Source organism: Sinohyriopsis cumingii, chromosome 2 (genome assembly GCF_028554795.1).
Source record: "Sinohyriopsis cumingii isolate HCF-2022 chromosome 2, ASM2855479v2, whole genome shotgun sequence".
Lineage (NCBI taxonomy): Eukaryota > Metazoa > Mollusca > Bivalvia > Unionida > Unionidae > Sinohyriopsis > Sinohyriopsis cumingii.
The window spans coordinates 124,382,288-124,405,801 of record NC_142962.1 but is presented as its reverse complement, the minus strand read 5'-3'; the positions used below and the strand labels follow the sequence as shown (position 1 = coordinate 124,405,801).

The 23,514-nt window shown below is 35.4% G+C and overlaps 1 protein-coding gene across 1 annotated transcript in view; it reads left to right on the top strand.

Moving 5' to 3' along the window:
• The window catches only part of LOC149805748 (bone morphogenetic protein 2-like), a 116,069-nt gene that overhangs the window by 4,290 nt on the left and 88,265 nt on the right, over positions 1-23,514 (top strand). The window contains exon 2 of the mRNA XM_089950419.1: positions 18,125-18,598. The gene's annotated coding sequence lies outside the window, so the exon portion shown is untranslated. The remainder of the gene's footprint in view (positions 1-18,124; positions 18,599-23,514) is intronic.

Sequence of the window (23,514 nt, the reverse complement as noted above, 5' to 3'; positions counted from 1 at the left end):
TGTCAGATACTATCTTATCGTAGCTCAAGAGAAGTAAGGTAATGTGGTCAGTTCGTAATCTGCTACACAAACACGCACACAAGCACGCACACACACACACACATACACACACTCACTCACTCTCTCTCTCTCTCTCTCTCTCTCTCTCTCTCTCTCTCTCTCTCTCTCATCATCATCAAACTAGTATCTTTTTAGCGGCTACTCGCATTCCTAACTGGAACCATAACGTAACTAGATTTCTCAGATAAACTATAATATCCCAATGGGACAAACTGACCGATGTCGGGCGATACTGCCGATTCTCTCGGTTAAGAGAATTCACAACTTGATTATACAAATAAATAAATGGACTTTACGCTTTTTCCGAGACTTGCTCCCTTTTCCATGAAGCTGAATCTCACTTTCGGTGTCCTTCAAACTGCCCAGACCTCGTCCCTTGGAGGATTCATTTAACGAGATAAATTACTTGTTAGTTTCCTCAGAGTCCCACAAACGTCCTTTATAGACAGCAACACATGGACTGCCGAGTGGTCCCCTTTCACAATACGCGTTTCGGACGAGCTGCCGCTCCTGATACGTGCGCAAAAATCAAAACGAGGCTATCTCCGCTTGGTGAATGTTCTTTATATTGACTTGGAAGTGGAGATTTGCGTTGGAAAGTCTGAATAACATCATCACATCATGTACATATACTTCTAGTGTCGATGAACAAATATGAGCATTCAGAATAATTATACTAACAATAATGATAAATCTATTCCCCAATATGTTATTTAAAAATAAATAAATACACACACAGCCAAACAAATGAAACATTTATCTTAGAAGTTGGTTTTATACAAAAAATTGGTTTTATAATGTATTTTATGTTATTTTGCAATAAACTGATTATGCAATTTCTTTTTAAGTTTAAATAATCTTTGTCAAATTATGTTTAGTTGTACATACAGTGTAGCTGTCAAAGGATACTTATATGTATGTTGTTTAAATAAACTGTAAGTATAATCAGTGGAAAACCATCACAATTCTTGCAGATTCAGAAGGCAGCAGCCGTCTTCACCCTGTCTGTTGAATTTAAACTTAAAATAAAATTTTCCTTAGTCCCATTAGACCAATACTAAGGTACATATTTTAGTCTGTTGAAATCTACTAGTCTCTGACTAATGGATTGGTAATAGTTTCAAACCCTGAAAATGTCTACGTAAACCTATTTTTCAGATTCGTGAATCTAAGTCTGACAATTTTATTATCAATTACAATTTAATATAACATTATTACATTGGTTAGGTATTTTAGTTTTAAAAAAAAACATTATTCTATCGTTTGATGTTTTAATTCTTTAATAAAATTATATATAGTTAAGGAATTTTAATTTTAAATAACATTATTCGATTATTTCGGAATGTTATTTTAAATAACATCATTCTATTGTTTATGTGTTTCCTTTTTATATAATATCATTCTATAGTTACAGTATTTTAATTTAACATAACATAATTCTATAGTCTGGGTATTTTATTTTTCATGGATACAATCACTTTTTACGTACACAAATAAGGTCTGATCACTGGAACTTCAATCTCAATGACATGCCTTTCAGCGAAAAATGCAAATGCAATTTCTTTTTTCAACATTTTTCCTTCATCACTGTTTCCGTTTTCTCTATTAAATAATGATAAATCTGACGAAAAGTCATTGCTGATAATTTTAAAAAAAAATACCCAGTCTATTGAGGGTTAACATATTGTGAAATGCTTGATGTCGACATCACATGTACACCTATTATTTTAACTGCGATGCGTCCTTTTTCCTGTAAGGCGCTTGATACTATCGTTTGTTCAGATTTAAGATTTATTTTCATTGTTTGACGATTAAACACTGTAGATCCTCTAGGCTAATCTATCTATCAATCTATCTATCTATCTATCTATCTATCTATCTATCTATCTATCTATCTATCTATCTATCTATCTATCTGTATTGTGAAACTGGTCCATTTTGCAAGGAAATTACTTAAAACCTTGAATTTCCCCAGCGAATCCCACCCCCCGTTTAGCTTAGCCAATCAGGATTATCTTTCTCTAACCGCTAAACTTTTAGACTTTTAGAACTCCCATCAAAGTCAGATTAAGTCTCTCTAGTTTGCCTTTATTAATAACTATTCTGGAATAAAAGCATTTTATGACACCTATTTTAAATGGCCCAAGATTTCCCAAAAATTGTCTCTGGCTGGTCTCTGCTTTGTCATTTCCTCCGCTTGACCGTATCTTAACATATCTGTCGGACTGTTATCCTAGCGAGTTCTAATTAAAATCCAATCCTGCTACCAAACAAGGGAGGTTGACCATCGCAAGCTACCACTTTACGGCGAGCCTAGTCCATACGTCATTTTTAATAGTTACGTGTCACGCTGACAACGACAGAATTTACTGCGAAACTATCTACAAAATGTTTCTTTATTACACCGCTTTTCAATATCGAAAACAGGAACAAGCGCGAATGTTTGACCTTCAATTAAGGATTTTCACAAAACAAAGTATATGTACAGCAATTTATTTGGCGTTGTATCCGACTCTAGTCACTCTTTAGTCACTCATGCAAATTTGTCTGTGAGCACAGTGACCACGTCACATCCTGGTAATTTGTCTGTGAAAGGGTAAATAAAACAGTCAAAATGCAATTTTTGACGAAAACTTGTCTTTCCCTCAATATGTTTTCTCTGTGTGGTAGATGTGATGTGTTGTGATTTGGAATTTTAACGTAGCTTTAACAATTTTTTCAGTCATATCGCTACGATGTCTGCAGTGTGGCAGTTTATAGTGATGTCTAGAACTGGGGCATCATGCTCCAGACATGATGTCTCACCCAGTCACATTATTCTGACACCAGGCCGACCAGTCCTAACACTGTCCTCAATGCTGAGCGCGAAGCGAGGCAGCTGTAGGTACTATGTTTGTAAGTCTTTGTTATGACTCGGCCGGTGATCGAATCCACGACCTCCCGCATCCGAGGCGGCCATGTGGTAGATTGTGTAACGGATCTATCTGACGAGTATCCATGATGATGATGATGATGCGAAAGCGCTTGAAATAATAAAGGATGAACATAACTGATATCCTGTTCAATAACTATACTACTTCCTTTATCTGTGGTAAACCAATGAGTGTACGGGATACATATATGGTGTAATGCAGAAAAGATGAAAAATTTTAAAGATGAAATCAGGCACATATGTGCTCTTGCCTGAATTATACAAGTTGTAAATCATTCCACCAAGAAAAGTATGTCTTAAGATCTATTATTGACAGAGTGGTATCTCATCTTTGCAAAATTTGAGAAATTTAAATGATCAAGCCAAATATTTATGATTGCGATTCTGTTTGGGTTATTAAAAAGAGACGAGTGTTTAAAAAAAAAAAGATACATCAGTCCTCAGAGTTATCTTCGCAACAACGTGGCCAGGTGTTGAAGAAAAGGTAAAGTAAATAAAATCTCTTATCTAAAGACACTACAACTAACCCCAAAAGATGATGGGGAAAGTGTGGGATTTTTACCTGTCTGTATTATGACGGCCTTATGGTATGGGTTTCAGACTTCACATACATAATATCATTTGTGTATCCCAAGTGCACTGCTAAAACTTAATGGATCTGAGAGAAATTAGTTGAGTGTCGTATCCATCCATCTGTATGGCTAGCATTTCTCTTGCAAACAACGTATGTATCCATATCAAAGAAAAATATTATTAGGGGCGATGAAGACTCTGTATGTCGTAATATTAGACTAGAAAGAAGAACAGATGCTCGCGCCGTATGCGCGCGCATCTAGCCATCATCTAATCTGGGTTGACTCCGTTCTCAGCTAACATATTTGTTTCTAAGAGCGTAAACGCTGCTTAAAATACAGTTGACTGTTTTTGTACTCACTCAGAATGATGTGATATTAGTAAAATGAGATGAAAAGCATAACTTCAAAACTTGGGAACAACAAGGGTGGAGGTGGTGAAAGACGTATTCAATACGTTTATCTGTCTTGTGTCAGCCAAGACAACTCACTGAACGTGTAGAGATAGTGATGTGCAGATAAATCGCTTTAGTGCCAAAAACCTAACATTCGGGCCAAAAGGAGAAAATCTGGGAGAAATGAATTGGATTTTCTCATTTAATCTGAGTACCACTCAGTAAGTTTGAGGTCAGTGTATTTTGGTATCTGCGAAGGTAACAGTAACATAATTTTTTTTCTCGATAACTCAGAAAAACGTCAATCAAAAAGAAAACAACAACACAACATTAAAAGGAAGTAGATATGTAATTTTGAAATCAGGTAGCAAACAATATTGATTCATTAAAAAATAAATAAAGAAAAAATGTGTCTCAAGGGGGCCTATCAAGAAATAAGATAAGAAAAAAGGCCGATAAATCTGGGTTTAAAGAATGAAGTCCTTTCTTGATGATAAACTATTTAAAAATTTGCTGGTATATTGATCATTCCGAAATTAAAGACATACGTCTCTATCATTAATTTTGCTTGAATATGTTTTTCAAGGATCTAACATTGCACAGATATTTAACCATTTGTGGACCGCTCCGATAGTGGTTAGAGAGTTCACATTGGAAGCGGAAGGTCGTGTGTTCGATCCCCGGCCGAGTCATACCAAAGACTTGGCGCTCAGCATTAAGAGGTTAGTGTTAGGACTGGTCGGCCTGGTGTCAGGATAATGTGGCTGGGTGGGACATCATGCTACATGTCTGCGGCATGATGTTCCAGTGCTAGACATCACTATAAACTGTCACACTGCAGACATCGTAGCAATATGACTGAAAAATTGTTAAAGCTACGTTAATAATACAAATCACACACACACACACACACACACACACACACACACACAACCATTTGTGTTACGTTTGAGCCACTTCATATAGAGGGAAGGTACACATATTTATAGCAGTTTCTTTATTGGAAAGGTAATCGAACAAAATAAAACGACAGTGTACAATTTACTGTATCTCTTAAACATGTCTTGTATATATTTTTGGTATTTCAAGTCATATTACATAATTGTTCCATTTTTACAAAGAAACTGATTCTCAACAAAATCAAAGACACCCAAATTATCATGGGCTTGTCAACGGGTCCACTACAAAAGAGGCCGATGAAAACATATGTAAAAGTGGCAGGAATCAGAGGTACTTTCCCACCACAGGCTATATAAACTGTATACGAGTAGGGAATGTTTGGAGTTTTTTGGGTGGGGGTGGGGGTGGGGTGTTTCATAAATACAGACCGCAAACTAGTTGCATCCTGCGTACAAATACCAGTACCTAAGGCATTAAATCATTGAAAACCTGGTTTGGGGGTCATGTGCTCTCGTAAAATAAAGTCTGTTTGGTTGATGTCTAATGCATTTTATATTAGCTGATGATAAAGCTATTATCTAATTTAAATGCCTGAAACGTCCTTTTAAGTACGAAAACATACGAAGAAACTCGAGTGACCTTGGTTCTGGATCTGGATTTCCGTTATCTAGTCGCTTGATAAACGTGCATTTGGACTGTAGCCCAAGCCAACAAACGACACCATGCTAGTATTAATGTGATTTTCGCATCAAATATATCACACTCATATTTATTTATTCGACTTGATAGCACGATATGTTATCCATCTGTCTCTGTGTCTGTTTTTCTGTCTGCTAGTCTAACTGTCCATTATTTATGTTCGTCTGTCTGTCCTTCCGGTTTTTATTGTATACACCTCTTTCTGTTTGTATGGGTGCATGAATATAAGGAAGAGAACTATGAATGACATTTTAGCAAATAATGTACTTAATTTGTATTTTATATAAAGGGCAGTCTAAGGTAAGGGCGTTCCATATGAACTATACATGCTTATTATGAATAGAGCCATAATTTTTGTTAACTCTAATTTCACATTTATGCTCCCCTCCCCCAAGGTGCTAATTCAATTCCTATAATAACACCATAGAAACCTCCGTAATATTTAAATTTCAATAAATACCCCTTTCTAAATACCAAACCTATATCTCAAAGCAATAACCATCCGTTACGCATGCATCTGAGAAGATCACATGAACCTCGGCATTTTTTAAATACACGCACTTGAAATTCTGCACTTCTGAAATAAACCGCTGCTTTTATTATTAGAATTCATTCCACCCCACCACCCCAAAAAGTACTCATTGTATGAGCAGAAACTATTCTCCATCTCACTTCATTTAGTATCATTGAATCAGCTTCAAAAAGATAATTTCACTTAATTTTGTTACTTCTCAATATGAATCAATCATGCCCACCATTATATCGTCTATTTTATGTTCACCCATTTCGAGATTGGATCTAATATTTCAGTATAATTCGTATCGTGAGTTTTATTTAACTTTTTGGTTTCGTTCAAGTTATCGTTTCCTCGTCAGCTTTTTTTCCATGCATCATTTCTTTGTTTATTCCTTAACCAGTTTTTCCAATTGGACGACAAATGAATTTGCCGATATAAAAACTTGAATTACTGTTGAATCGTATTCTACACACTCCGATAAATCGGTCAAACCCTTTTCTTGATAGCCTTGACAAACACCGGAAATAACATGCCAAGCTAAATACCATTTGAAACGAAGCTGAGCTACTTGTAGTTTGATTTTTGTAAGCAACAGTCTAGAATATAATAGAATACGACGAAAGGTATTTTCACATAAATAGTTCGTCATATTATACTAAGTTTTAAGCTGATATGTGTGGTGAGACCCATTAAACTAAATTCTGTTGAAAATAGCACAATCATCATCACTTTTATGTGCACATAACAAACGGAACGATATATTAAACAACGGTACCACTATCGCTACTGCTTCTATTGCCACCATTAATGTTATCTCTACAACAATAACAACCTCTACTGCTACTCATTGTGATCGTGTTCGTCATATTTTTCGTTAGCGTTTACGGCAATTTTATCATTATCCGCACCGTCATAATCGTTATGATGATAATGATCATTCCCGTCCTCATCATCATGTGGAGAGTAGCGCAGAAACAATAAATAAAGCTATTAGTCAGTGAGTCTGGGAAAGCTATAGGGGATAATGATCTGGCATCTGAGGAACGCACACAAGTGGTTGCCCCCACAGTATGGCTTTCAAACACCTGTGTGAGTTTATCAGAGAGCTTACCTTGCGGATCAGTCATCAGCGAGAATCAAAACACAGAAAACAACCCTGTAAACAATTATCTAAAAGAGATCTACAAAACGTCGCACTTGTAGCATCTGGTATCACGGTACCAATTGTTTTTCCATATACCTCAATGCTAATGTTCTGTGAAATAAATATACTTTCTGTCCTACTTGGGCATGCATGTCACACACTGCCATATAGAACAATGCTAGATTGTCAATTTGACAATGACATAACCAGGTACTCCATTGCATTTAAGAGAGATAACTCTACTGGAACTAGACAGGGGTAAGAGTTATCTAGTCACAACAAGCACATTTTCAGCCATGTGTACCATATTTTAAAAAAATCATAAAAAATACAAAATATGATCTAGATAGAAATTAACACAAACTCACATGTTGCCAAGAGGCTCAACATTTTTTTAAGCCAAACAGAAAGTACAACTCTTACATAATGCACCAATCACAGCTAGTGTTGTTCTTTAATTCTGAATACAATGTTCCATACACCTTAAGCTCCGCCCACCTGGACTTGCGCAATTGGTACCGTTATACCTATAGCAAACCTTAATTTTTCCAATAATCTGTGAAATAGTTCGGGACTGTATAAGTAACAAATATACTTAGTCTCACTTGTGAAAAACAATTTGATGAGGTACTAGCCTATGTCTTATATGAATGTGTATAGAAATGTCATTGAGCTGTTTGAACTATTGTTTTCATACTTTTGCTTCACCATCAAAATCATCTTTTGAAATAAAATGAATTCTTTCAACTATGAGTTGTATCTTATTCATATCAGCACTTACTGAACTTCACATAGGTGATATGGGATAAATCACATTATGTCATATTATGTAATAACTAGGTCAAAGGTCAATGTACCAAATGGTATGTACCTGTCCTACTTCAAAATGTACAATTCACCTAAAAGAAAGGAATTTATATTTGTTTGGTAGGTGCAGAACTTAACATCAGAGACCGGTGGACATGACCCAATCTTATTATAAAGTATAAGCTTTGACCACTTTACACTATCTGCAGACACAAGAGGTCACTAACCACCAGTCCTCACACAAAGGTCCACCTACCCATCCTCTTTGTAACACAAATAGTAAGCTTTCCTCCTTTGTAATGTGAATAAAATTGTTTCAATAAGCCAATCAGTTACCAAATATAGTAAATCACAGCTTATAAGTGGTTATGTTGGATTAGGGGGTGAAATTAGGGGAATAAAATACAGAAAAATGCCAAATATAAACACTAAGTATAGCACATCAAATGGAGTTAAAAACAGGAGGAAAGTGTTTATCTAAAAGGGAGAGGTAGCTTATGATAAAGGAATTAAAGGAGGCAAAATCAGCAATGCGAGAAATGAGAAGTGAAAGTTTGATGACCTTACCTTGGACAAATATATGGGGCAGGGCCCAACAGGTCCAAGGACAGCCCAAAGGCAACTGTGCTATAACATCCCTTACAGGTACCCAAATTTCAAGTGAAGTTGTGTTCATTTCCATCTAATATAAAAGGGTGAATAATTTAGATAATATAGATACATATAAAGTATATTTCTTCTACATAAGAATTTAATAATAATTGGCATAAGATAGAGATAAACTTATCTCAGATCCAAGCAGAACATACCTTATCAGTTTTTAAACTTGTAAACTTTACTGTGAGAAATTATTAAATTGCTTCTACTTACATTTGCATCAAGATGTAGGGCTAATATAATACTTCACAAATCTTCTCTTTATTTTCATAACCAATCACTGAAAATGTGAGATTTTATTTCCTTGAAATGTTATGACTGGTGTAAGGGAGATAACTGAATGATATACATAAGGTGTGGTAACCTCTAATACAGTATCCATGTAATATAGATGAGTTCATCAACAACCTGTATTAACTTCATTGCAATTAAATTATCTCAAAATACATTACTGATAAAGTGAGAACCTAACATTTAGACTCCTATATTTAGTGGAGACCTCAAGAGTCATGTAATTTTAATTTCTAAGATGACGCAGCTCTTTCATATCACATAGTTCATATTTTCTACAATGCCGGCATGTAGAGTGCAGCCTTCCATAACCATGCAGATATCATCTCATGCCAATTTGGATTCTTGTGATGGGATGCAAAGTTTCAAGAACAGTGTGGATTTGAATGGAATGAATACGCACTGTGTGACTAAAATGGTTATCATTCTGTAATGTTGGACCAAACATGGAAATTCCACAAGAGCAGCTTGACAGAAAGAAATAGGATTAATTGAAAGTCAATAGTAGATTATAATTGGGCTTATACAAGTGCCAATGGGAAATGATGACTTAAGGAAACTGTTCTTGTTTGTTGGTATTCACTGCTACTTCAACAAAAGGGAATGCAAGAGAACTGAACTAACTACATGAACAATTTCAAAGCAGGAAAGTGTAAAAAAAAAATGGACAATTAGAGCAGGACAATTCAAATCAAAGTGTGAAGGAATACCATATCCTTAATAAATTACCTAAAAATTACTCATGCCAGAACATCCCACATGGTACAAGTGATCTCTCTACAAGTGTACTTAGAGTGTTCTCTATCCTGGTTTATGGCATGCCTTACAAGAACAAGAAAGCTGTTTTTGTACACATGATTTTTCATCTTTTGCAGGTAAAATAGCCAATATTTGGCCAAAATCAACTATATTATGTTTCCATAACTTATTTTGTTGCATGCATTCCAATCTAGGAGGTAACAGCACATACATAAAGGCATCAGGTAACACAAGTCTATATCTATCATAGCTATAGTTATCAAAAGTCCCCATCCAAAGCCAACTTGTGCTATTTTCTGAAGATTTCATACATTTTATTCTTAAAGAACTTTCAATATTTGACCAAAACTGTTCAGCACACATTTGTTTTCCTACATCAAACTAGTATAGTTCATAAATGCCGCCCACATGTATGCGTTTCTATGGATACACTGTGAGGCTATTCTTTCCTTTAGGTATCACGGTACCAATTGTTTTTCCATATACCTCAATGCTAATGTTCTGTGAAATAAATATACTTTCTGTCCTACTTGGGCATGCATGTCACACACTGCCATATAGAACAATGCTAGATTGTCAATTTGACAATGACATAACCAGGTACTCCATTGCATTTAAGAGAGATAACTCTACTGGAACTAGACAGGGGTAAGAGTTATCTAGTCACAACAAGCACATTTTCAGCCATGTGTACCATATTTTAAAAAAATCATAAAAAATACAAAATATGATCTAGATAGAAATTAACACAAACTCACATGTTGCCAAGAGGCTCAACATTTTTTTAAGCCAAACAGAAAGTACAACTCTTACATAATGCACCAATCACAGCTAGTGTTGTTCTTTAATTCTGAATACAATGTTCCATACACCTTAAGCTCCGCCCACCTGGACTTGCGCAATTGGTACCGTTATACCATCTGCGACTACTTGCTGCTGTTTCTGCTACTGGTAAGCCTGTATGGGTAGGCAAGTGCAATACCGCCCTCTCAAAATTCCCGTTGTAGTTTTTTAAAGTCGCTCTTCGATGAATGTTAAAGTAAAATTTGGTCCGGCCGATAGGCGCCTGAACCCAACCATTTACTGGACTGTTAGTAATTTAAATCACTCACTGTATGCCTTGGTGATTGCGGTCCCAACCTCTGATGCTAAGAAAGCGTGGCAGGTGGCCGCTCAATCACGAATGATTGTTTTCCTTGGAATATTCGCTTACCTCTACATTTCCAACACTTTCAGGGAAAGCAATGCATTCGGAAAATCGCTTCCGAATATTGCCATAACACTTATTATTGGACTTATTTTTAGACCCAGTTTGTTCTGTCTCAGGATAGTTCATTACAGTTGGCTGGGTTAGAACGATATCTATCAATAATGGTTGGTATTTAGGCTGACCATGTATATTATGTGTTGCAACTTCAAGGGATGTAGACCCTTGACAATATATGCCGCCTTGTGTGCTGATGAATGTACTACTTTCATTAATTTCGTGCATGATGTTCTGTCTCTGAATATGACAGTAAGAGCAAAAAGTAAAAAAAATTATTCGAGACAGAGAAAACTCTTCCCAATACTTTCTCAAAAACTTATAATTAAATTTAACATTAAAATTTTTCTAGAAAAGCTGAAAATAATAATGATGTAAACATGTATTGGCCAAAGTCTCGTAAAAATGCTGTACACACGAACTTGTCAAGCTCTGATAATAATGTTGTAAACACGTACTCTCGTGATTTTTTTTTTTTTTGTGATCATTGTTTCTTCGTCTTTTACATGTACCACCAATCGTAGACCGTTACGAACTCTTATTGCAATCATTAAGGAAGGGTAATTGTCAGAAACATACAAAAATCTCGATTGAATCAGATTCATATATTACCCACCAAGAAGATTGCGATGCAACGAACATCGGAAAAACAGATGTGACTTAAGCATGGTTTTGCCAGGCTTTAAATCAAAAGAACAGATGCGAAAATAGCAAGAATTCTTATATCAATTTCCACCCATCCGGAATGACATTTGCACAAGCAATTTACACCCATCTTTTTGACGAGAAAAACAGACAGACCCCCTTGTTTGTGCCAAGACTTGGCACTACTTTCTGTATTCCTGCGCCAATGATTCAGTATAATTCATTGCCACGATCCTCACATCCGTTGAACCCATGATAACCAGCATCTGTCAGCAGAGCCTCGCCATTAAATCATTGACATCGTTTCAACAGAAGTTCCATTTTCATACAATGCAGTATACAGGCGAGACTATGAGCTGAATGACGAAATTGAAAACAGTATCAGAGAAGTTATATTACGTTGTATATAGGTGAAGTGGAAGGGGCGTATTCAGCAAAAAAGGCGATAAAGTGGAAACGACTATAGAACAATGGGAGATGAGAAATCTTCGCTGCAGAGCAACGATACTTGGTAACATCTAGGGTTTTACAAAGTCGACTTTGTACAATCAGGCAAAGATTTTACTCGATATAAATTTTGACATTTTTTTGTAATGCGAAATGTTAATTACAATTCAATAAAAACCACTATGGGTGACTGTTTGGAAAGAAGAAAAAAAAAACGGAAATTGTGAGTTTTAATGGTAGACATGGTTAACATAAAGACATCACGATAATTAAAATATACGAAAATAGTTTATTGAGAAGAATATCCATTAAGATAAAGAGCAAATAGCATTTATTTCTTGCGTTTTTCTTTTCATATTAAATGACGGCTAAAATACCAGTTAAATTTTGCGAAGTTCTCTTCAGATACAAAATATGTGGGAATTTTTAATGTTGCAAATTTGTGTAAAATTCGGTGCTCCGAGAATATATCACAGTAAAATAGGTTTAGGACGAACACGCATACTGCGATTTTATGTTTAGTAAGAACTAAATTTACGCACCAGATGAAAAACAAATATAAGCAGTATATAAAGGAAAATGAATACAAGTAATCTATGGAATATTACAGTCGCCAGAGGATCGTTTTCAATGTGTTGTACGGTAATGAAAATTCTCACAAAATGTTGTCCGAAATTAAGACCCTATCTATTGACCTGTTAAATTATGTAAGTTACAAAAACAAGTAGTTTTCTTTCAGAATAATACTTTCCTTAAGTTGAATAAGCTAAAAAAAAAAAGGAAGTCAAATATATACATTTTACGTACGCATAACATCCACGACATGTATTGATTAGGTTCCAAATGACGATGGTCTGGGACAATTTAAAATGGAGTGCGTAGAACTAGTTACATTCGTTTTGGTAATTTGCGAGGCTTGGTCGTTGTTCGTATATAGCATCCACACTAGCATCTTTTCTTGACTCACACACACACACACACACACACACACACACACACACACACACACACATGCATGCATACATACATACATACAGACATGCATGCATGCATACAATCATACATACATACATACAGACATGCACGCATGCATACATTCATACATACAGACATGCATGCATACATACATACATACAGACAGACATGCACGCATGCATACATTCATACATACAGACATGCATGCATACATACATACATACATACATACATACATACAGACAGACAGACAGACAGACAGACATGCATGCATGCATACATTCATACATACAGACATGCATGCATACATACATACACACATACATACATACATACATACATGCATGCATGCATACATTCATACATACAGACATGCATGCATGCATACAATCATACATACATACATACATACATACATACATACATACATACATACATATAGACATGCATGCATGCATACATTCATACATACAGACATGCATGCATGCATACAATCATACATACATACATACATACATACATACATATAGACATGCATGCATGCATACAATCATACATACATACATACATACATACATACATACATATAGACATGCATGCATGCATACAATCATACATACATACATACATACATACATACATATAGACATGCATGCATGCATACAATCATACATACATACATACATATAGACATGCATGCATGCATACAATCATACATACATACATACATACATACATACATACATACATACATACAGACATGCATGCATGCATACAATCATACATACATACATACATACATACATACAGACATGCATGCATGCATACAATCATACATACATACATACATACATACATACATACATACATACATACATACATACATACATACATACATACATACATATAGACATGCATGCATGCATGCAATCATACATACATACATACATACATACATACATACATACATACATACATACATACATACATACAGACATGCATGCATGCATACAATCATACATACATACATACATACATACATACATATAGACATGCATGCATGCATGCAATCATACATACATACATACATACAGACAGACAGACAGACATGCATGCATGCATACATTCATACATACAGACATGCATGCATGCATACAATCATACATACATACATACATACATACATACATACATACATACATACATACATACATACATACATACTAGTACAGTATATAGAGCATATGGCTCCAGTTATTGAATCTCACAAAAATATATTTTTCCACGATTGCTTCTAAAACTTCCTTCCTTCAGAAATTACCGTATACTACCGATTCGCATAGATAGTAACCTTTGCTTATTGTTGGGGGTTTAACGCCATTTCTTAGTGCAAGATGGGTTATACATGGCGGCCAGTATAACTGGTGAAGGAAGAACCCGGGGAAGACATGGTTAAGAACCACTGACACGGGAAGCTACTGGCAGCTTTCTCATAAATCCACTCAAGGCCGAGTCCGAGACTCGAACCCATGCGAGCAGAGCTGAGATGGCAGAGATCGGCGAAGGCGGGAGCTTTTGACCACTCAGCCACTAGGGGCCCTGGTCTTTAATAGCGTGCGTTATTCTAAAATTACTTTTAAATTAAGTACATAACTTACTGGGACTGGTCGTGGGCTTTGAATATCATGGGATGCCTGTTGGTGGTCTAACCAAGATTGTACGGCCTAAAATGTGCTCTAATGTATGTGCGAAAACAATCTTGGTCAAACCAAAACAAGAAGTAAATTTTCACAATTTATTTGTTTTGTTTCACTTTAAACTCTGTCCACTTCACTTCTATAAAGAAATAAGTTTTATTACTTCATAGTTTATTTATTGGTTAAATCTATCTTTGGTGACATGCCATTTGTTTGTGTCTACGGATGCACGCCTATCAACCATCTTGATACGTTTTCGTAACAGAAGCTTAATACCTCCGACATTTTGGTCGGAACAGCGACTTCATATAATCAGAACAAAGCCGCCAACACGACCAACCTATGAGCAAGGTGAAACATGTTCACGGTCAGAGAATGGACAAAACACATAACTGCTTTATATGAAACGCTCTTTGCTAAAACACGTGTGCAGTGAGAGTTGTGAAATTTGCAGCTGATAAAGGAAGCCATTGCTGAACGCAGACCCAAACGAACCCAAACGATATTATGATATTGTGGATCTCCCGATGATGAACTCTATTTGCCTTCAGTGCTACCACAAGCGATATTTTATAAGTGTTAGGTGGTTTGTAAAAAAAAAATACATTTGTGTGAATTTTACTCTCAGTTAACTTTAATTTATTACCTACACATTTTTGTATATTTTTTTCCTTGCCACAAATCCCTATTGGTAACACCAAACGAAAACTGCCTTGCCGTAAATCCCATTTTGCATCAAAGACATATCTAAGAATGCCAATACAAATTTAGTGCTTGCAAAAGCATGACAAATAATGTCTAAAGAAATAAACGAATTCACAGCATTTAATATCGCTTGGTGTGCAATGTCAGTTTTCCAATTTATCCATCTTCTCATGATCAGTCAATAAATTAACAGTTTCATGGTTTAATTGCCTGTCTTGCAATGGCATTGTATGACTTAGATAACTGACGAGCTTTAATTTTCATTATCGTGTCGCAACCACAGTTACAACAGAAAAGTAACAACGCGGTTACAACAGAAAATAGCAACGCGGTTACAACAGAAAGAAAACAGCAACAAAAATAACAATCTGTAGATTTTTATGATCTTTTTATTCAGACGATTGAGTTTCACTTTCAGAAATAAAAAAGAGAATAAAAACGAAGAGAAATTAAAATGTGTCAGCTACGATACCAATAAAGACATGCTCCTAAACTGCCACCATATTCAGATAGAGAATGCTTTCAAGGGTCCACGTTTTCCATTTTATTTTCAACCAACCAGTCGCTAAGATTCGTACTTACTTTATTTTAGTTATCTGCACTCTAAATAATGCAAACAAATTTTGTTGTAAAATAAAGGTAAATGCTAAATAAAATGCGATGGCTTTGACTTTATACCACACATTTTTCGATCGCCAGTCAACAATGGCGAGAACATTCATTACCCATCAATGCTACGAAACGTGTACCTCTTCTTCGCTGATGCAGAACGGGAAAGAAAGAATTGTTTTAGGACTGAAGTAAGTTATATTTTATTTTAATATTTTTAAATTACTGAACTCACCAGCTAGATATGTCTCATCCATGACAAGTCGCCACTGTGACTGAGTAGTAGAGGTAAAATGGATTCAAAGTAATGTCATAGAACAGGTTCAGTTCAGTGCATGGTATATCTGTAATAAATTTATTGTAATGTCACAGAATAGGTTCAGTTCAGTAGAGGACATACCCAAAGGGGAAAAAAAAAACTTACTTACAGTCCGCCGTTGTATAATTCACCGACAAATAATGGTTTATGCTGGCTTTTTCATGATTACTCCTAGCAAATTACATATATCCAGATTTGCAAGCGCATTATGCGACGGCTTATCTGGGTCTATGTTGTTTTGCAGCTATACTCGGCTTATAAGCGAGTAAAGATGGTAACTCTGCTGAAAAGGTACATGCGCTTTATAGCACACTACATGTTTCATTGTGACGAATTCGCTCACCTGGGAATGCTTAAGTTGAAATCAAAGACTCTCAATCGCTTAACGCAACATCTGATCAAATAATTGATATACAAAGGGTGATTGTGAAGAAGTTGAAGTGCTTGTTCGTCGGCAATAGGGTCAAATTTTAACATATCTGTCATGTTTTTCTTTCGGAAAAAATGCAAACAGCAGAGACAGCTGTCAAGTTACGGTTTAAACGGTTTGCACCTGTGCATTAGTTTTTACAATGATGTTTTATCGTCCTGTCAACAAACAAAACATTACATGTCCAACGCCTTTTGTTCTCGGAAATGTAAATATTGTGAAAAGAAATGTGCCCTCTGTTTTGTCTATTATGACAAGATTCAACATAGCAAGGTGAAGCATTTGAGAAGGGGGAAAAAAAACACCTTTTCGAGCGACACGAAATTATGTCTTATGAAAAGTGTATTTACAAGAAGTACAATTATACGTGAGAAGATGTGACACTGAAATTATGTTCAAAAATCTTTTTAAAAAAATCATTCCATTCAAGTACTGCATAACACTAAATACTTTATTAATTCGGGGAATATTGGTTATTTATTATATATTCTGACTTACGATTAGCCAACATACTCAAAAGAATTGCACTACACAACAATAACACAGAATAGCATGATCTTAAAAAATAAAGAATAAAGAATACCTAATGTAAGTCATGCTTCAAGCCATTACATTCAGTATTGGATGTAATTAATTGATTTCATTGATACATTTAGAGCAATTGAAGACAAATGAAGTAATTTGGCATTCATTTAATTTCAAAATTGAAAAACAAAGATAAAGATAAACAACTTCTTGGCAAAACAGTGACAGTTTCAGCCGAAATAACTTGTGTGAAAGTAACGAAATGTTTCAAGATTCAGAAATCTTAAATTGTAGCATAGAGTAAACGAAATCTTCGTTTGAGGGAGATCGATTTAAACGTATATGGTGACATATTAAATCAATAGTTACTGCAGTGATCCTTTTCATGATAATATTTTCTTAGCAAACCCATGTTTATCTGTTTCCGAAAAATGTGGTGCACCTTACCACTTTACCATCATTGTCTATGTTACCGTCACTATCGTCACTGTCATCATTATTACTATAAGAGTCATACTATCATTATCAGTCTTTGTCAATGTCGTTTTGTTTGTAGAATTAGGTCTCTGTGCATTCAAAACGTCAATGTGAGAAAATTCGACAAAGTTTTAAGATAGGAAATAGAGGCTGAGAACTCCATTAGGCAACCACCTGTTGAAACTGAATGCCGAGAACGAATGCCAAATTTTTTAATACGCAATCACACGTGGTGCTTCATAATCTGGCTCATTTTTCTTCCTCTCTTTTGAAATTCCTGTTCTGCTTTGCATTGCAGTGTATGGTGCACACGATGTTTATAAACAAGCTGGAAATGATGAAACCCATCAAGATCCACGTGTATATCATCACAAGAGAACCTTCGATGAGATGTGCCTGAAATAGACGGGGTGGAAATTTCTCTACTCTTGGTGGAACGAACACCTGCATGGCGCGTTCTGGCCAAGCCGAGAAAATCTGACGTAAATTTGGCTGGTGACCCAGACACGAAAGTTATATCCGTCTGAATCGTGTCTTTGTATTCCCTCACTATATTGTTTCTGAAACCCGAAGCTAAATATCTGACATCGAGTCCGGTCGTTACCGACACTGATCGGTTTTGGCGGCAATGTCGCAACTAACGTTTTTATTTGACATGGCATACCAGATCTGGATGAAGTGTCGACGTCAGGAGGAAGTATAATTACAAATGACATTATCGGCTGCAAGAATTGAAAATACCTTTACTTGAGAGAGGATCAGGGAAATCAAGGTATGGAAATCTTAATATTGCTTTAGTATCATCATATAGTGCAAACAATGTTGTTTTGGGGGTGACTAGAGTGCGGTCGAAATACAGTGGCAGATCAATTAGAACGTATAAATGCAGATAGATTGGTTTAATATATATATATATATATATATATATATATATATATATATATATATATATATATATATATATATATATATATATATATATATATATATATATATATATATATGCTTAACTGGAACCAACTTTCGTACATTTATATTTTGAATTGAATGAGAAATAAAAACATAGTTTTTGAAACATGAAAAATGGCGCTCGATTGCGAATGTAAACTGTTTAGAGACTGTCCAACACTATTTTAGTACTTCGAACCTATTGTATTGATGCAAATCTTACTGATTATTGAAACATTAACATAAAAACGAAATTATCGTGGACAGACATCAGTGTTAGTCAATTTCTAGCGAACTTTTGTTTAAACACTAATCTAAATGGTATCTGTGCCAACAATTATGAATCTGATGTAATTATTAGCAGAATATTTTTCTCCTGTTCTCACACCAGAGGAGTCTCTCAATGAAGAACCTCGTATGACATCTTCGTCAAGGGCTATGTTACGTGAGCAGTATCGCTAAGCATGAAACTGTCACTTGCAACTAATTCTAGAGAACGTTAACAAACAACAGTTTTTCGCCTAATCACCTTAGGCCTACCATTCCACAGTCCTGAAACATATCAGTTCTGTAGCGATTCAAAGCATGGGTCTTTTTTGTTTCACGATGATCGTGACACTGAATTTTGTGACAGAAGTTTAAAAATATTTAGTAATTTTCAGATATTATTGGCGTGATTTTAATTCCGGTTAATGTCACCATGGAAGAAAAAGAACTGGAGAAAATGGAGAAATTGGGTATGTAATAAAAGTTATGTAATTCAGCGCTTTGAGCGATTAATCGCACTGTTCCGGTTGCTCGTTTTGTTTGAGTATGGTCATTTCCAGTGAAATTACAAATTTATCAAGTTTAGTTGAATTTTAGTGCTGTACCGTTACTGTTATTTCGGAATCATGTTGTTTGGAAAAGAGCTACGATTTTTGGCATAAAATCATGTAGAAAATTAATCGATCATCGATTGGCTAACAGAGACATTCCCAATACCAGCAACATACGCCTTTAACATGCCAAGATCTAGACAGGCGTCTTACTTAGATGTTGATGTAAGACATCACAGCTTGTTATAGATCAGGGACGAGGAAGGTTTCGGTTCAACATTTCTAAGCAAGTATCTTGTCTGAGATGAATAATCTGTCAAACAGAACACCAGTCGCATGTATTTTAGAATTATGTTTTGATCATCAAGAAATGTATCTTTTTGAAAGTTAATCGTCTTATTTCTCTCACTTTTACTTTAATCTAAATGAATCAATGACAGTTCTTATGTCTTGTAGGCATTACGATCAAACTAATCAAGTTAATACATCACCTGGTTTAGTCCTCTTTGTAGTGGACAATCTGTTAGGGATACAGCATCACAGGCAAGGACAGTTTAGATTTATGACAAAGATAAAATGGTTTCTCTATTAACATGCAAACATTTGTGTATGCTCGGAACCTCTATTTCTTCTTTTATATTCAGTAGTCACGTCCTAGAATACATGATCGAGTTGGACTTAAAATTTATAATTCTTGTTTTGATATTTTTGTTGTGGAGCCCTGGGTGGCTTAGTGCGAAAACAATATTCATTATACAAACGCTTAAAATCTCATAGACGTCAGTGTCTTATATAGCCAGGATATCGATCAGACTAAATAGAGAAAGCATTACACCTCTTTTATATCTTTTATTATATGTTGTCTATAAACTTTTCATAATAAGTGTATAATCACTGCCGTCATTACTATAGGAATAGACTTATATCGATGAGGGTAGGATAAAGCATTGCGAACATCAGTTTTAAGTTTCAAAAATGATGTATTTCGTGGCCTTTTGATAATATTGCCACCTTTTGGACTTTTACTGCACTAACCTTACAACTATTTGCGATATTTTAAAAGCCAGTAAATTGGAATAACGTACCTATCCAAATCTTGAACATTTCTTTTCTCCCTTAAGCTACACTTTGGCAGATCACGTAAACAGATGTTCTTCTGGCGTACCACCAACGGATAAGAGCCTGCACGTGGCTTTCGAGATTCGGCGTTAATTGATCGGTACTTGAGCAAGAGTTAAGTAAGACTATTTGTCACTTCTCATAGCTTAGCGATGTAAAAACGATTGGCATGTAGGGTTGTATTCATTCATGGTATTTTAGTTTCCCATCTCTATGAAATGATGGTGATCGCCGTTGACCTTAAACATCACTGCATAAAAAGCTGCCGATATCTGATACCCTCCAATTCAAATTTCTGAAGCGTTATGATGCAAGTGCAGCTAATGCTGCAAGCAACCGTCACAAGAAATAATAGATTTTCCTGCAGAAAAAGCAAATAAATACAAGCTTTAAAGAAAGGCGTCTTCATACATTTGCAACTGAGCTCATTCTAAGGCCTTTGGCTGATAATGGCCAAATGCATTGCCAAAGATATATTTAACATTCCTGGCTTTTGTCTGAAACAATAATGTAATATCTATTTGTTTTTTCATACGCACCAATATGCTGGTTATGGTTGGGGATTTATATAGTTGGGGATTTAATCATATAATAATCTATATTAAGGTCGTGTTTCAATAGAACCGCAATATGAAACGAGTATTCTATCAGTTGTTTGTATTTCTTGAACAGTAGGGTTATCTGTATTGTAAGAGTCGCCCTTTTCATGAACTCACACTGTAAATTATCTAAATCAAGTCATGGCAAATTATTGTTGTATATTTGTATCTGTATTCAATATATAAAATATTTCCGGGTGTTTACTTGTACGCAAATCTATCTGTCGGTCGGAACGAAACAGTTTTCAATCATGAAAATTTCGTGTAAACAATGATCTGTGTACTGAATCCATATTCTGTTACTTTTGCATACACAAATCCATAATACCTCTTTGCATAATGCTTGTTTCCAAGCTGCGTTTTATATGTTTAGCTGTACATATGTAAATAAATTAGAACAATAAGAGATTAGCTTTGTACGTTTTATGAATTATTATTATTATTATTATTATTATTATTATAACCGCTCCGGTGGGCTAGTGGTTAGAGCGTCCGCCCCGGATGCGGGAGGTCGTGGGTTCGAACCCCGGCCGAGTCACATCAAAGACTTCTAATAATAGTAGTAATAGCTGCCTCGCTAGGCGCTCAGCATTAAGAGGTTACTGTTAGGACTGGTCTGCCTGGTGTCAGGATAGTGTGACTGGGTGGGACATCATGCTACATGTCTGCGGCATAATGCCCCAGTACTAGACATCACTTTAAACTGCCACACTGCAGACATCGTATCAATATGACTGGAAAATTGTTAAAGCTACGTTAAAAATCTAAATCAAACACATTATTATTATTATTATTATTATTATTATTATTATTATTATTATTATTATTATTGTCGTTGTTGTTGTTTGAACAGCATATTCGCCCTGTGGGCTTGGAAGTGTAGGAAAGCGCAATCCTGCACATCGTAATACAAGACTAATTGCGACAGAAGTCGCGGTGACACAGTATTTGCGTAAGAAGGAACAGAATGGGTACAGGTTCGAATCCTACCATTGGGATCAGCTCCTGTCAACTACGAGATGGTGTGCCATTGGGTAAGGCAGCTTACTTTGGTTGCCTAGACACCAAATAAGCTATTTGTTCTGCTGTGCCGTAACTAAATATCCTGAGTATCGTTTACGTGGCAGTATTCGGTATAGCACAAACAGATAATAACCATCACTTCTGTCCTTAATATTCTACTAACGTAATGAAGTTCAAGACACTTCATTATCGGGTGTTCTATTAAATAATTAGATACAGTTTTCTTTTTCAGTGGCTTGAAATAATGTATTGAGTCAATCTAATCATTGCTATTTACTCCTTTCTACACTGAACTGACAGCCAATAAACAGACTCAGAGAAGATTAAAATTATTTATCAGGCCGCGTCTACTATTGTTTCGTTCCAGAATTCCTTTGTATCTGTCGAGAAATGGCGTAAATCATGGCTTCTTCACTAAACTCGAGTCCACATTATATGCATTAACATATACAAATAGGGCAAATTAAAGTGCTATATATCTAATTAACAACTTAAAGTGGTATATTTCTAATTAATTTCGAGTCAATATAAGATTTACGTGTCACAACTTAAAGTGGTATATTTCTAATTAATTTGGAGACAACAGAAGATTGACGTCTACATTCGTTGAGGTATCATCTACTGTTGTGTGTGTGTGTGTGTGTGTGTGTTCTTCAACGTGATTGTTTTTTATTTTGGTGCTACTGCTCCTATTTTTGGACATATAAACATAATTTGGCGTCATTTTTTAATGACATAAAGTACTGCAAAGATGAAAGACATGAAAACAATTGCATGTAACTGTATACTTGACATAAATAGGCAGAAATCTGAATGTTTTTTCAGGTTTAACTCTCAGCTTTTGAAAAGGGTATCATATCAAAGAAAAAAAAAGCCAAATACGTCTGCATAAACAATTTTCCCACGTAGCTTCATGGTACTTTTTAGGCAACTATTCTTAAGTTACTGGGAACAAATAAGATAGGAAATATTGAACTCGCTGTTTACAAAAAGAGCTAAAATAAATGGACTGGAGATGAACACATATTGGATGACACGAAGGGTCTCTTTGTTTTAAGTTATTCATTCTGGTGTCATGATTCATTATTCATATTTGTGCATGTTTTTCTTACTTATTTCGGGAGAAAAAAACTATTATCTTTGAATACAACTTACACAATTTATCTTCCAATTAATGATAT